The sequence below is a fragment of the Pinus tabuliformis genome, chromosome 7 (assembly GCF_031772625.1).
Source record: "Pinus tabuliformis cultivar Carrire ecotype Pingquan chromosome 7, CPIR1, whole genome shotgun sequence".
In the NCBI taxonomy this organism is placed as follows: Eukaryota; Viridiplantae; Streptophyta; class Pinopsida; order Pinales; family Pinaceae; genus Pinus; species Pinus tabuliformis.
The window spans coordinates 1,106,977,307-1,106,990,121 of NC_142293.1; the positions used below are offsets into that span (position 1 = coordinate 1,106,977,307).

Genomic DNA, 12,815 nt, shown 5'->3' on the forward strand with positions numbered 1-12,815 from the left:
CATCCTCCATCATGGGCTCAACATGAGCCACTAGCTGACTCTCCAACGCTGGCCCATCCTGCACACTGTGTGTGTCATCTGTCTCATGCTCATCTATGTGCTCTCTATGCTAAATCATCAGTCACTCATCTAATCTCGGATCTCCTTCCCTCATGAGAACAATTAGTTGCTCGTCATACTCCTCTACCACACATGGGTGCACATTTGGGCTACTGTCATCAACTCCACATGACTGCTCGTGCTCCTCAGAGGTATCATCATATGAACCCATGGACTCGTCCAAAGAAAAATCCTCACCCTAAAAGTCAAAAGGAATCTCCTCCCGCTCTACCTATATCACCTCCTCGGCGTCACCCAAACATGAGTGGTCAGGTCCCCAAGGTCCCTTGCAAATGAAGCAAAGTCCCTTCCTCCTCAACTCATTCTTGCTGCATGATCCACCAAACTTGAGTAGCTCCTCCCTGGTCAACTGTCTCCTGAACAACCTGATGTTCTGCTCAACCAACCTTTCAGCGAGCTCATAAGAAAAAGGTGAGACCAGTGGTCCTCTCCTCCAAATGCTCAACAATCTAGTCCGTAACTCCCTACAAATGGCATCACGATCTCACATAATTGAAGACAAGATGGACTGCATGTGTGCTTTGACCATGTTTGGATGATGTTTCTTCATGCTGAAAAAGTATTGGAACATCTGAAAAATCAGATCATCACACTCTAGATCAAACATGATGTCATAGGTTCGGAGTTTGCCATATCCAGGTCTTGAAAGGTAGGGTCCTCACTGTTATCCAGGTCTTGAAAGGTCCCTACTATCAGCTTGAAGACTCTCCTCATAATGTCATCATTGTAAGGGGGTGTAGGTGCGGTCAACATCATGATACTACTGAGACAGGAGGAAACTGTAAGTCTGACCCCTTCACAAGTGTGCTCCAAGAATCTCTGCTAGATCAAGGCAAGCATTGTTGGTTTGAGTGCCCAATTTAGAACCCTCAAATCGGATTGGCTCACTTTAGAAAGATGTGAATCCAATTTCTTCAAATAAGAGAGGGATTTTTCAGTCACCTTCATGTCCTTCAAGTCTGATCCAAGTGCATAAAGCCAATTTCCTACCTCCTGTTCCTTTTGCAAATCCCTTATTTGCTCCAGTTGTAAGATAGCATGTACCCTTTTTGAAAAAACTTTGTTGTTTGGTTTTCTTCTTTGGCTCATGGAATCAAGTGATGAACTGTTACTAAGGGTGTTTATGAAGGCTTTGACCCAATCATCCATAGTGGCTACTGTAGTGTACCAAGCAAATAGAGTGCACAATTTTTCAAGCAAGTGTTTCCAAAAATATTAGAAACCTCTTTGACACCTGGGAAAGTAATCTGATCCAAACTGAGCTTGACAACCAACTCGATTCCTTCTAAAATGCTGCTACAGGCATAACTCCAAATGCAGTCAACTCTATGTATTATTAATTTTTCCAACAATGATGTAGTTGTAAGCATTTTTATTTCAAATAATAAGGGGCTATGAGAATGAGCACACAAGTTCATATATTCAAAGGCTCTTTCGTTTCTGAATATCAGTCCAGAATATGAAGTATACATTCAACATCGTCCAATATTTCTAACATTTTCATAGCAGAAAAAGAAATAACCAAGGACAAAACATATACAGTGGAACCTGGTTACTATAGATGGTCGTTTTCTTTGTTCTGGGTGCCCTCTATGTTTTCCAGCTAGTGATATAGTCCAAAAGTACCACTGTTGTCCCTTCCAATAAGTTGCTGCCACTGAATAACACCTTCGGGACAATTTGGCTATACTCTAAAGAAAGTCGCTAAAGGTATAGAAATGTCTTTCCAGAGCTGTTATAAATCTGCTATCAATTTGACCTCCTTGAAATGAGTTGTTTCAGACATCAGGATGACAATGCATTACTTTCCATACGCTGCTCCAGAGAGTTTCAACAGTCAGCTCCAGCAAAACGATCCCAGTGACCAGCTACAGCTCAAACAATCAATATACACTTCTCCTCTATGTCACTGATCTGAGAAATGTCGGCTACAGGTCCTTTTCAGGAATTACCAGCGTACTAGTACAGGTTCCGATGGCATTGTTAAATATCTGCTCTATCCAATACACATGCTCTGACAGCAATCCATGATTTGGTCGTCGTTCATTTCACTCCATATTGGACCAACACATCAGTCGTAGACAAGAGCACATACATATACCATTCGGGTATGCAATTGCGAGAGAGACACATCGTACAAGTGGAATCCTACTCTAGCTATCTTATACTTCGACCTCTGACCTTCCATCAGGCAACGATCATGGAACCTTCGGTTGCGCACTTGATTTGACTGTAAATAGTTGGCCCCTAATTTGATCTTGGTCTCATGCAATTTGTTGATGGAACTCGGTCAGCAAGATTAAAGGATCCATTCAACTAACTCGTCACTATGGATATAAAATGCCTCTATCAGGTATTTTATACTGTCGATGTACCTCCTCACTATGGCACTTGATCAATCATCTCCTCTGTTGACGCTCAAGATTCACGGGCATCCATCAACAACAATCCTCAACAATCTTAGCTCCTACGACACGTTTGGACGTGGAATCTCTTCTATAGATCAAACTCCTTACTGTGCTATGATTGCATGGAATGTAGACGCGTCATAATTCCTGTAGTCAAACCGACAGCCAATTTGTCGTTGACAGCAACCTTCGTGGCCCAAACTGAAAAATTCGGCTATGACAGTCCCCACAAAGACCGCGTAGCAGGAATTTAATTTAATTAGGGCAAATTAATTTAATTAAGGTGTTTCCCAAGCTTATCTCGCGAAACCCTTTTTGGGTTTTGGAGATCTAATGTTTCGTAGCCTCTTAGCGTCATTTGAGATTAGAACTTGTGTCCAGTGCTATACAAACTAATAGAGATCACAATAAAAGTTTAAATCAATGATGAACAAAAGACAAAAAAAAATATTCTGGGAAAAACCAAGCAATCTATTCCTAGGAACAATTGTCCAATTTAATCAAATGTAATCTGAATTTTCCAATCAAAACATAAACAAATTGACCACACAACTTTCCAAGTCAAACCTAGTCAAAGGGGAGAGAAAAGTCCCTTATGTTCAGCTAGTCAAGTCTGGTCAACAAGCTGAATTTTTGTCTTTGTTGCTCCTAGTCAACTACAGTCAAAGGGGCTGAATTTTGGCCCTGCAACTTCCTCGAAAATTTGGTCGAACTGTCACAATTGACCTATAGTCTAATGTCCCAAATGGAAAAAATTTGGAACTGACACTTCACATAAAAATATCATACATTTAACAGAAGATTGCCATGTATAATTAAACAGAAAAAGCACTACAATCCCATAACACAATGAACAGGAACAACCTCAGCTTTATTATATTAGATAAATTGGGGTTTACATGCACATACAACCCATATAGCTGAGATAAACTGGCCTCAAACAGATCTACAATAATGCCGCAATCGGCCTCCAAAACAAACTGAAAACCAATAAACTGCAACCTGTGAATCTTGAATGGATTCACCAAGGGAAGAGATGGGTGCTCGCCCACTCTCATTGAATAACCCAAGGGTTCTCATCCTGGGGCTACTGCGGGAGTAGAGAACTGGGTTCTCAACCTCTCATACAAAAAACAATATCAGATCCAAGATGTCTCCAAATGACCTTCTCCTCCTCTTTTATAGATCTCAAGGATAGATCTCCAAGCCTCTAAAAGCATCTTATTTTATTATTTTATTACTTTATTATTATTCTGTAAGCTCCTCCATTGACTTTATCTTAAGTGACCCTTTTATTTTATTTTATTCTACTTAAGTCACTTTGGCCCATTTCCCCTAATTAATTATTTTTCCCTAATTAAATGACTAATTAAAGTCATTTTTAACTAAGGAAAATGGTAAATCGCCCACCATACTCTTTTTGGCCACTGGAAGTCACTTCTCAACATCCCATCATGTACATCTTCTCATTTCGGTTCCAACGAGCTATTACACTGAGGTGTTCCATCAATTAATCTCCCCGTAATGCCACCTCGAGCATAATTAATTAAGTTATGCCAATAATAACCCCGTTTTATGGGAATTATCAAAAAGTCACAGAACCAAAAACAAGATGTGCGGCACTACTCATGATGATGAATATGCCAAGAGAATGCCATCAAACCCCACAAAAACTCCATCGGGATCCCTGATGACATAAACCCGCTCCACTGACCTGACCATCACCTGCCCTGGAAATCCACTCTGGTTGTACCATGGAGGAAGATACAAATGGGGACATTACGTACAGTCAACATTGGTCAAACAAGTTTAGTCAATGTCCAGATTTCTGCCCAGAGATTTGGTCATTGCTCAATCAAAGATAGCCAAAATATTTGCTCCAATAACCAGTTAAAGATTCCAAGTCAAAGCAACACAAAAATGCCAAGTCAACATTGGTCAAACAAATATAAAGTTGGTCAAACTTCATTGGTCAACTTCAAGTGTCCTTCTCTTTTGCTCGAGTGAACAGAAGTCTTCTTTAACATATCCAAGTTGATGAGATGCCAAATGAGGAGGTCCAAATGTCAATATATAGGAGTCAAACCATGTGGGTAGGGTTAAAACCCTTCAAGAGTTGGGGCAGACCTATCAAGTTGGGGTAGACATGAACAGTAAAATAATATTTTATTTCTTTTTTACTTTGTTGACTTAAACACCGACCGCAGCTACATAATTTCAATAGTTTCATGGCACTCCTACCTATGAAAGAAGAGGCACCTCAGGATTCCATGGAAGAACAAGCACTTGAAAACCCATTGCGAGAGAAGCATATTCCATCAAGGATTATGCAAATAAAGCAAACATAGATGAATAATCTTCTCTTGAAGAGCAAGAGTTCATTGAAGATCAAACGATTAAGGAGAAAGAATCACTTCATGAAGAGAAAAATATTGATTTTCTAGTAGCAAGCAAGACTAGAACAAATTTTCAAACTGATAACTACTTCCAATGATACAATTTGATTTCTTTAGAGCATTCCAAACATGAAGCAGTTATATATGAAAATTTCAACCATAAAGTTCAATAGGGCAATAAAGATCACAGAAAACAATAAATCAAGAGACACCTAAATTGATTGGGACAAAACCCCACAAGGGGAAAAACTTGGTAATATTTCCTTATGATAGAGTGTTCAATTCATCAAAATGTACATCAAAATATTTGAGTCAAAGGTCAACCATTAACCACATTAATTTCCAAGTCAAAAGATAAAGTCAACATATTGCTTACTAGTCAAAGTCTGGTCAAAGGGCCAAAATTCGGTCTGAAATGCCTTATTCAAAGTTCGGTCAAATTACAGGGTTTGCCCTACAATCAACCCTCGGTCAACACCTAGAAAAGGAACAAAATCTTGGTCAATGAACAGTGAATGGATCAGAGAATATTCGACCTCCAAGACTAGTCAAAAACGCAGTCAAACAGCTAGAAGAAGATCCAAGTCAATGCTGGTCCAAGCAGAGATAAGAGAGGTTAAACTTTGTTGGAAACTTTTGCCTTTTTCCTCCTTCACACATGTAAACAGAACTCCTTGTTTCAGATGAAATGGATGATTTGATGTGTGTTCCAAATTAGATCAACAAATGTCAGTATATATATGAGTCAAGAGCAGGATTTTGACCTAGGGGTCAAACCCCTTCAAGTGGTGGGATAGACTTGTCCATTTGAGGCCGACTTTGACAATTGGAAAATAATTAATTTCTTCTTCAATTTTACCTTGAAAATACCGCCTAAAGCTACCATTTTCCAACGCTCCCTCTTAGCTAGGGAGGTAGTTTTCATTCTCTCTCAAGATCAATCTCCCCGACCAATCCATTGATCTCTCGGTAATGGCCTAAGGGGGAGATCAGATATACAAGTCTCATCATAAGGAAAGATACATAGCATCAAACTCATCCCACAAGCCAACCCAATTCCATCAAGGTTAGAACCCAACTGACCATGGAATCAATCAATGAGGCCAAACTCTCCAACCATATGCAATGGTTTCTCAGTCAAGCACAATGACCAAGAGGGTACTTAAAAAAAAATCAATCTTCTCGACCAAGTCCACTTGGTCTCTCAATCAAACACAATGACTCCAAGAAGAGAACTCAAAAAACAATCTCCTTGACCAAACCCGTTGGTCTCTCAAACACAACGAATTAAGGGATCACTCCAAGCCTCAAGACCAAACTCCCTAATCATAATGGTTTCTCAATCAATCTCAATGACCCAAGGGAGTAGCTAGGACAATATTCCCAACCATAGACCATGGTCTCTCAACTAAGCCCAAGGAAGATTGTCAATCTCATGATGTTATACAATCAATGTTCTCTCTCTCCAAGAGAGGGATTCATAGCCACTTCAAGCTTTTCTCTGAAATAAGCAAGTTTCATTTGGGAAGTGGCTTCGTCAAAACATCAGCAACCTATTCATCAGTGGGAATGTATTCGAACCTCACAGCTCCTCTCTAGACAATATTCCAGATGTAATGATATTTGATCTCAGTGTGCTTCGACCTGTCATGAAAAACTAGGTTCTCAGAAAACTTTACACAACTTTGGTTGTCACAATATACAATGATCAATTCCAACACCTGATCAAACAAACCAACAAACAGTGTTCGAAGCCAAACTGCTTCACAACAAGTTGAACAAGCATCTATATACTCAACTCCATCCGCACAAAGAGCAATTGAAGTGTGCTTCTTACTTGACCATGAAATCATAGCAGAGCCCAAGCTAAAACAGAAACCAAAAGTGCTCTTTCTATCTTTAGTGCATCCAACCCAATCAGCATCAAAAAATCCATGCAGTTGTCATTCTCCATTAGAAACATATCTCAAACCATAATCAATGGTGCCACGTAGATATCTCAATATATGTTTCATTGCAACCCAATGCACATGTCGGGGCTCAACAAAGAATTGGCTCAATGTGTTCATACCATAGCAAATATCAGGTTTGGTGTTAACCAGATAGTTCAAACTTCAAAGAGCCAATCAATTTACGATACATAGAGGGATCAACCAAATCAAAATCACAATCTCACAACTTCTTCAAATTTGTCACCATGGGAGTATCCATGGACTTACAATCCATCATGCCAAATTTCTGAAGGATCTTAATGATGTACTTTCCTTGTCCAACAAATATTTCATCAAGATTTTGCCATATTTCCAATCTCAAATAGTAATGCATAAGAACAACATCCTTCATCTTAAAATCTGAAATCAACTCCCTCTTACACTACACGATGATATTCTCAACCCCTATCAGAAATAAATCATCGACATACAATAGAAAATCAAAGGCTCACCTTCAACAACTTTGAAGTACAAATTTGGATCAGCATCGCTCTTTGTGAAACCAAGACTCAATAAATAGCCATCAATTCAAGAGTACCATGCATGAGGAGCCTGCTTAAGCCCATACAAGGCTTTCTTCAATTTACAAACATGTGTCTCTCTATCATGTATCTCAAAGCCTTGAGGTTGTTCAATATATACTTCCTCTTCAATGACTCCATTAAGAAAAGCATTTTAACATCCATTTGATGTAGTTTCCAACCTGCAATAGAAGCAAGAGCAATAATAGATCTAATAGAAGAGTACCTAGCAACAGGAGAAAATGTGTCTTCATAATCTTCTCCCTCTTTCTGGGAGAATCCACGGGCCACAAATCTTGCCTTGTACTTCTCAATGCTTCCATCGGCTACATGTTTGATTTTGTAGATCCATTTGGAAGACACAATAGATTTTCCTTTAGGTCTTGACACGATTTCACATACATCATTCTTCAATATGGACTGGTATTCTTCAATCATAACATCTTTCCAAACTTGAAGTTCAACTGCCTCTTCATAGGTGGATGGCTCAGACTCAATGATCTTACATATCATTGTTGCATAACCTAAATACTGCTTAGGCTTCTTACTTTCTCTGATGGTGCCACGAGGTGTTGCATGTCCTGCTTCATTTAAGGTTCTTTCAAGAGAGATTATCACGACTTCCAGTCATGTGCCTAAAGGCACCACTGTCCACCAGCCAAATTCCATCATGACCTACAATTGAACCTATAAAAGCAGAATAAAAGGAATATTCATCATCAGAATCTTTCTCCCTAGGCCTCCTCTTATGAGATGGTTCATTAAATCAGTCGCAGAAGCACGTTGCTTCCCTTTCCTTTTTTGATCATCATTCCTTTGAGGACACCCATTTTGATAGTGACCATCTGCTTGGCAATAAAAACATTGAACAATTGACATGTCACTTCTTTCATGAGAGGGAGGAGGAGGTCTTTTCTGTGGAGCAAGTCCTCTTCTGGAGCAGATCTTAGAGTGGGTCTTCTTCCTGTGTTTCTTTAAAATCTTCCAAAATTTCTTCTTCCCTTGCTATTCCTTGTGTGTGTTGCAAAGGCTAGAGAATCTTCACCTATGTTTGGAATCGTACCTTTAGACAAGAGCCTTGATTCTTCTTGAGTGCAAGCAGCCCATATTTTATCAAAGGTAGGTGCATTTTCTCTGCCAATAATGCTTGATGCAAAAGAATCTCAAGAGTCAGGCAGACCACCAATGGTTACAACTACTAATTCTTTGTCGGATGCCTCTTCATCAATAGCTTTGAGTTGATCTCTTGATTAAGATATTCTTATGAAGTATGATGCTATAGTATCATTCTTTGTCATCTTCACATCACAAAGATGATTCCTTAGACTTATAGATTTATTAATGTTATTGATGGTATTTAATCCAATGAAAGCATCATACATTTCCTTAGAGGATTTGTGATCGGTAATATAAGGAATTAGATGATCTCTAACAGAGTCCACAATGATGCTCATAGCCAAGATGTCATCTTCTTGAAAGTTGTCTTTCCCTGCTTGATCAGTTGGTTCAATAACTTTTCCTTTCAAGACCTTATGCCTTGCAAGCACTAGGTCAATTCTAGTCGTCCATGCTTTGAGGTTTGTAGCTCCTTCAAGCTTGTTTTATGTCTTCATGAAGGAATTCATGATGAGGATGATCAATTAAGACAAAAGATGTAGAATCCTAATGCTCTTCATGGTGAGCTCAATGTTCTTCAAGGTGATCTCAATTCCCTTCAAGGCTCTATTCCTTCACCAAAGCTATGATACAATGGTGTTTTCTAGTAGCAAGCAAGACTAGAATAAATTTTCAAACTAATAACCACTTCCAATGATACAATTTGATTTCTTTAGAGCATTCCAATCATTAAGTAGCTATACTTGAAAATTTCAACCATAAACTTCAATAGAGCAATAGAGATCACAGAAAACAATAAATCAAGAGACACCAAAATTTCTTGGGACAAAACCCCACAAGGGGGAAAACCCAATAATCTTTATGCTACAAAATCAAAAAGGCTTAAAGATTTTCTCTAGTTGAAAATTACTTGTGATATCTTTGAATTCTTATTATTTTTCTTATGTTCCTTTTTATCTTAATCCATCAAGCAATTACCGAAACCAAAACACAAAGATCAGGGACACCAGATATAGGCACTCAGCCATGGCTAAAACCCCTATATAGGGGGAAACCCAATTAAGAAGCCTTCCTTCAGTAATTCAAATTGAGATGGACCAAGACCCTAGACCAATAGACCTTCCTCCTCCACCAAGTCAACCTTCTAAGATGATATAGTAGTTTCTTCTTATCCAGTAGCTTCAATCCAGTAATTTGACTTCCCAGTTGTAGAATTTCGACCCCCAGCAGCAGAATTTTGGCCCCCTTCCAGCAGTTGCACAGCTTCACACGTGTGGGAAAGAGAGAAAAATTTGACCTTTTATGCTTGAGAGAGACCTTCTTCACTATCCTTCTTCTCCTTCTTCCTTGAAATTCGCACTTTTTCTAAGCCCAGAAACTGCAGATCGAACTTGTTGTGAGTGAGTGACAAATGAGGTCGAGTTGCTGCCTTTATATAGTGATTCTACTGCCCAGTTTTAGGCCGACTTGTCTAGTTTTGAGGCCAACTTGGTGGAGGAGGCCTAGAAGACTAATTTTAATATAAAATAAATTTCTTTCTTGACAAATAATTCCCAAGAAGGGTTCTTTACATTATGACATGGACAAGGACACTTGACACAAACCCTAGAAGCCTACAATGGAGGCTTTGACCTAAAAATAATTGACCCAAGCATGAAACCCATGCTTTAATAAGTCAATTTTAATAATAATAAAATTTCATTTTCTTTCTTTTGACAAATACATTATATTGTGACTTAAATACATTTATGAAGACCGAACCTAGTTACATTCTTCAACACTCCCTCTTAACTAGGGAGGTATTCATAATTACAACTATATAGAGGTACATGGAAGATCTCCAAATGAACTACGAAGAGTTCAGGCACACTCGGTGCCACGAACTAGATACATGACCCAGGTTATCTATCTAGGCAGGACTAAGCTGGACTAAAGCTTTCAGCCAGTCTACATACCATCGGGTTTACTAACTAACAATCAACCCAGGGATCTAGGCACGTATCCAAGGTCAGAGCTCCAAGACAAACGTCACCCTCCCTCTTCGAGATCTAGACATCAAAACACAGGTCGGCGAGATGTCCTCCCAAGCATCCGCCATTAGATGCTTGTACTCTCCCTAATAAACTAGATATATCCATTTGTCCAAGTATGCTTCCCAAGTGTTCATCCTTCTTCAAGGAGAGATTTACCTGTACAAACCCCAATCAGCAATAAACTTTCAAATATATATATAAGTAAACACAAACCTTTGAGGTCCTCAATAATCCCAATCCTCCTTTCATCATCAAGTTATTCATATATAATTTGTTGGAAGCATTCTTCTTCTTTCATTTCTTCAGCAGCACCAAATACATCCTCAGATCTTCTCAAGTCTTTTGTTTGCAAATTCATATTCATCAATAGTACTTTTGCTTACTTCAAGGTATTCATTGTCATAATATGTCCTCCCTCTTAACTAGGGAGATATACCCTTTCTTCTATCCTGGCTCCCTCTCAACTTAGGGAGATCAACTGCTTCCTTATTCTATAACATTGGAGAACCTTTCATGGCTCCATCCCTTCTTACGGCATCAAGGTTATCTTGATCATCATTATTTATATAACTTCCTTCATCATGCTTATTAATATCATCTGAGCATCTTCATCATCTTGAAGATTATGTACCTTTAATAGCAAGTACAACCAAATACAAATATATAGAAGCATGAAGTTAATTATGTCAATATAATTGAAGCATCAAAACATTCAAATACTTGAACCTAGTTACGAGACACATATGCTAGACATCAACTTCTTGCTAGGGTTTTGTCATAAACCCTAGACTTCATCTTCGAGCAACTCAATCAAGATATCAGTCTCATTATATCTAGGGCCTCAATATTACTTTCAGAGATATATGACAGCCTCTTTTATGATATATTGCAAACCCTAGAATCCATCTTCGAGACATAAAGCCTTAGATATCAGTTCTACAATGCATCTAAGGGATCAACAATTTTCAGAATTTATATGTTAGACTCTACTAGGGTTTGTTGCAAACCCTAAATTTTATCAACAAAACTAAATCATATTGGAAACAATATCATTATATCCTAGAATATCAATCTTCTACTAAAGTTTTGTTACAAATCCTAGAATTCACAAACTATGAGCATCAATAATTAGGTTAGCATACTCACATATACATATCTAGGATTTCATAATTATGTACAACAATATCTACTAGGTAAACCCAAGACACAAACATCAATACATCAAAATTAGGTATACAACAATTTCATTCAGACTAGGGTTTCGATCAGACTAATATACACCTAGGGTTTCATTCCTAGAATCTTACTTACAAGGGCTTTGTTCACAAACCCTAATGCACCAAACCCTAAAGATCTAAGGTTTTTATTTAAACAATAACCGCAAACCCTAAAGGACTAGGGTTTCTATAACAATACCAAGACTCTAAACATTAAGAGAATAGAATTTCTAAACTTTATCATCAACCCTAAGTAGACTAGGGTTTTATAGACATACCCTTAGGTTAGGGTTTTATAGAGAACCTTTTAGGGTTCCATATGAATGATTAAAATATAATGAGGGTAGATTCAATCTAATGATTAATCACCTAATCAAGAATCTCTAACGATTCAAAACCCTAGACATAACAATTTTAGTAATGTAGAACAAAATAATTTAAAAGAAGAATGATCGTACCTTTATGTGAAGAGAACTTTGTAAAAAAACTTATAGGCTAAGACATACCTTGGATTGTTTCTTACCAAACCTTGTAAGACATCAATGCTTGAAGGGCTTCAATAGAACCTATTTCATGCTTTAAGTCTATCCCTTGAGGTTTCCTTCATAGCCTTTGTGCATTCTGCAAGCTTTTTCTACCAAGGAAAGTCATGAAGAACAAGTTATTAGCATATAATACAAACCTTAATGTGAGGAAGAAGCTAAATATGAAAAGATGAAACAAGTAACATGACTTATCTTTTGGTAAATGATGGAGGCTCCCTCTTAATCCAATCTTTGAGGGATACCTACAACTTCTAAAAATAATTCAAAAGTGTCTTAACACAACATGTTAGACCTACAAATTTTAGAAATTAAAACATAAAGGAAGTTCAAAACTTAGAATAGAAGACCAAGGAGGATATGTGAAAGGAAAGACTTAGTAATATCAGTCCTTGACTTCTGATTCTTCTTCAGTCTTGTTCTTTTTAGATGGAGCTTCATCAGTGACATGAGCTTCATCCCTATTTCTCT

At 38.1% G+C, this 12,815-nt stretch overlaps 1 protein-coding gene across 7 annotated transcripts in view; it reads right to left on the reverse strand.

The window, feature by feature from the left end:
• LOC149251416 (Rab3 GTPase-activating protein catalytic subunit) overlaps positions 1-12,815 on the reverse strand; it is a 361,557-nt gene that overhangs the window by 293,687 nt on the left and 55,055 nt on the right. The gene's annotated exons all lie outside the window — the stretch shown is intronic.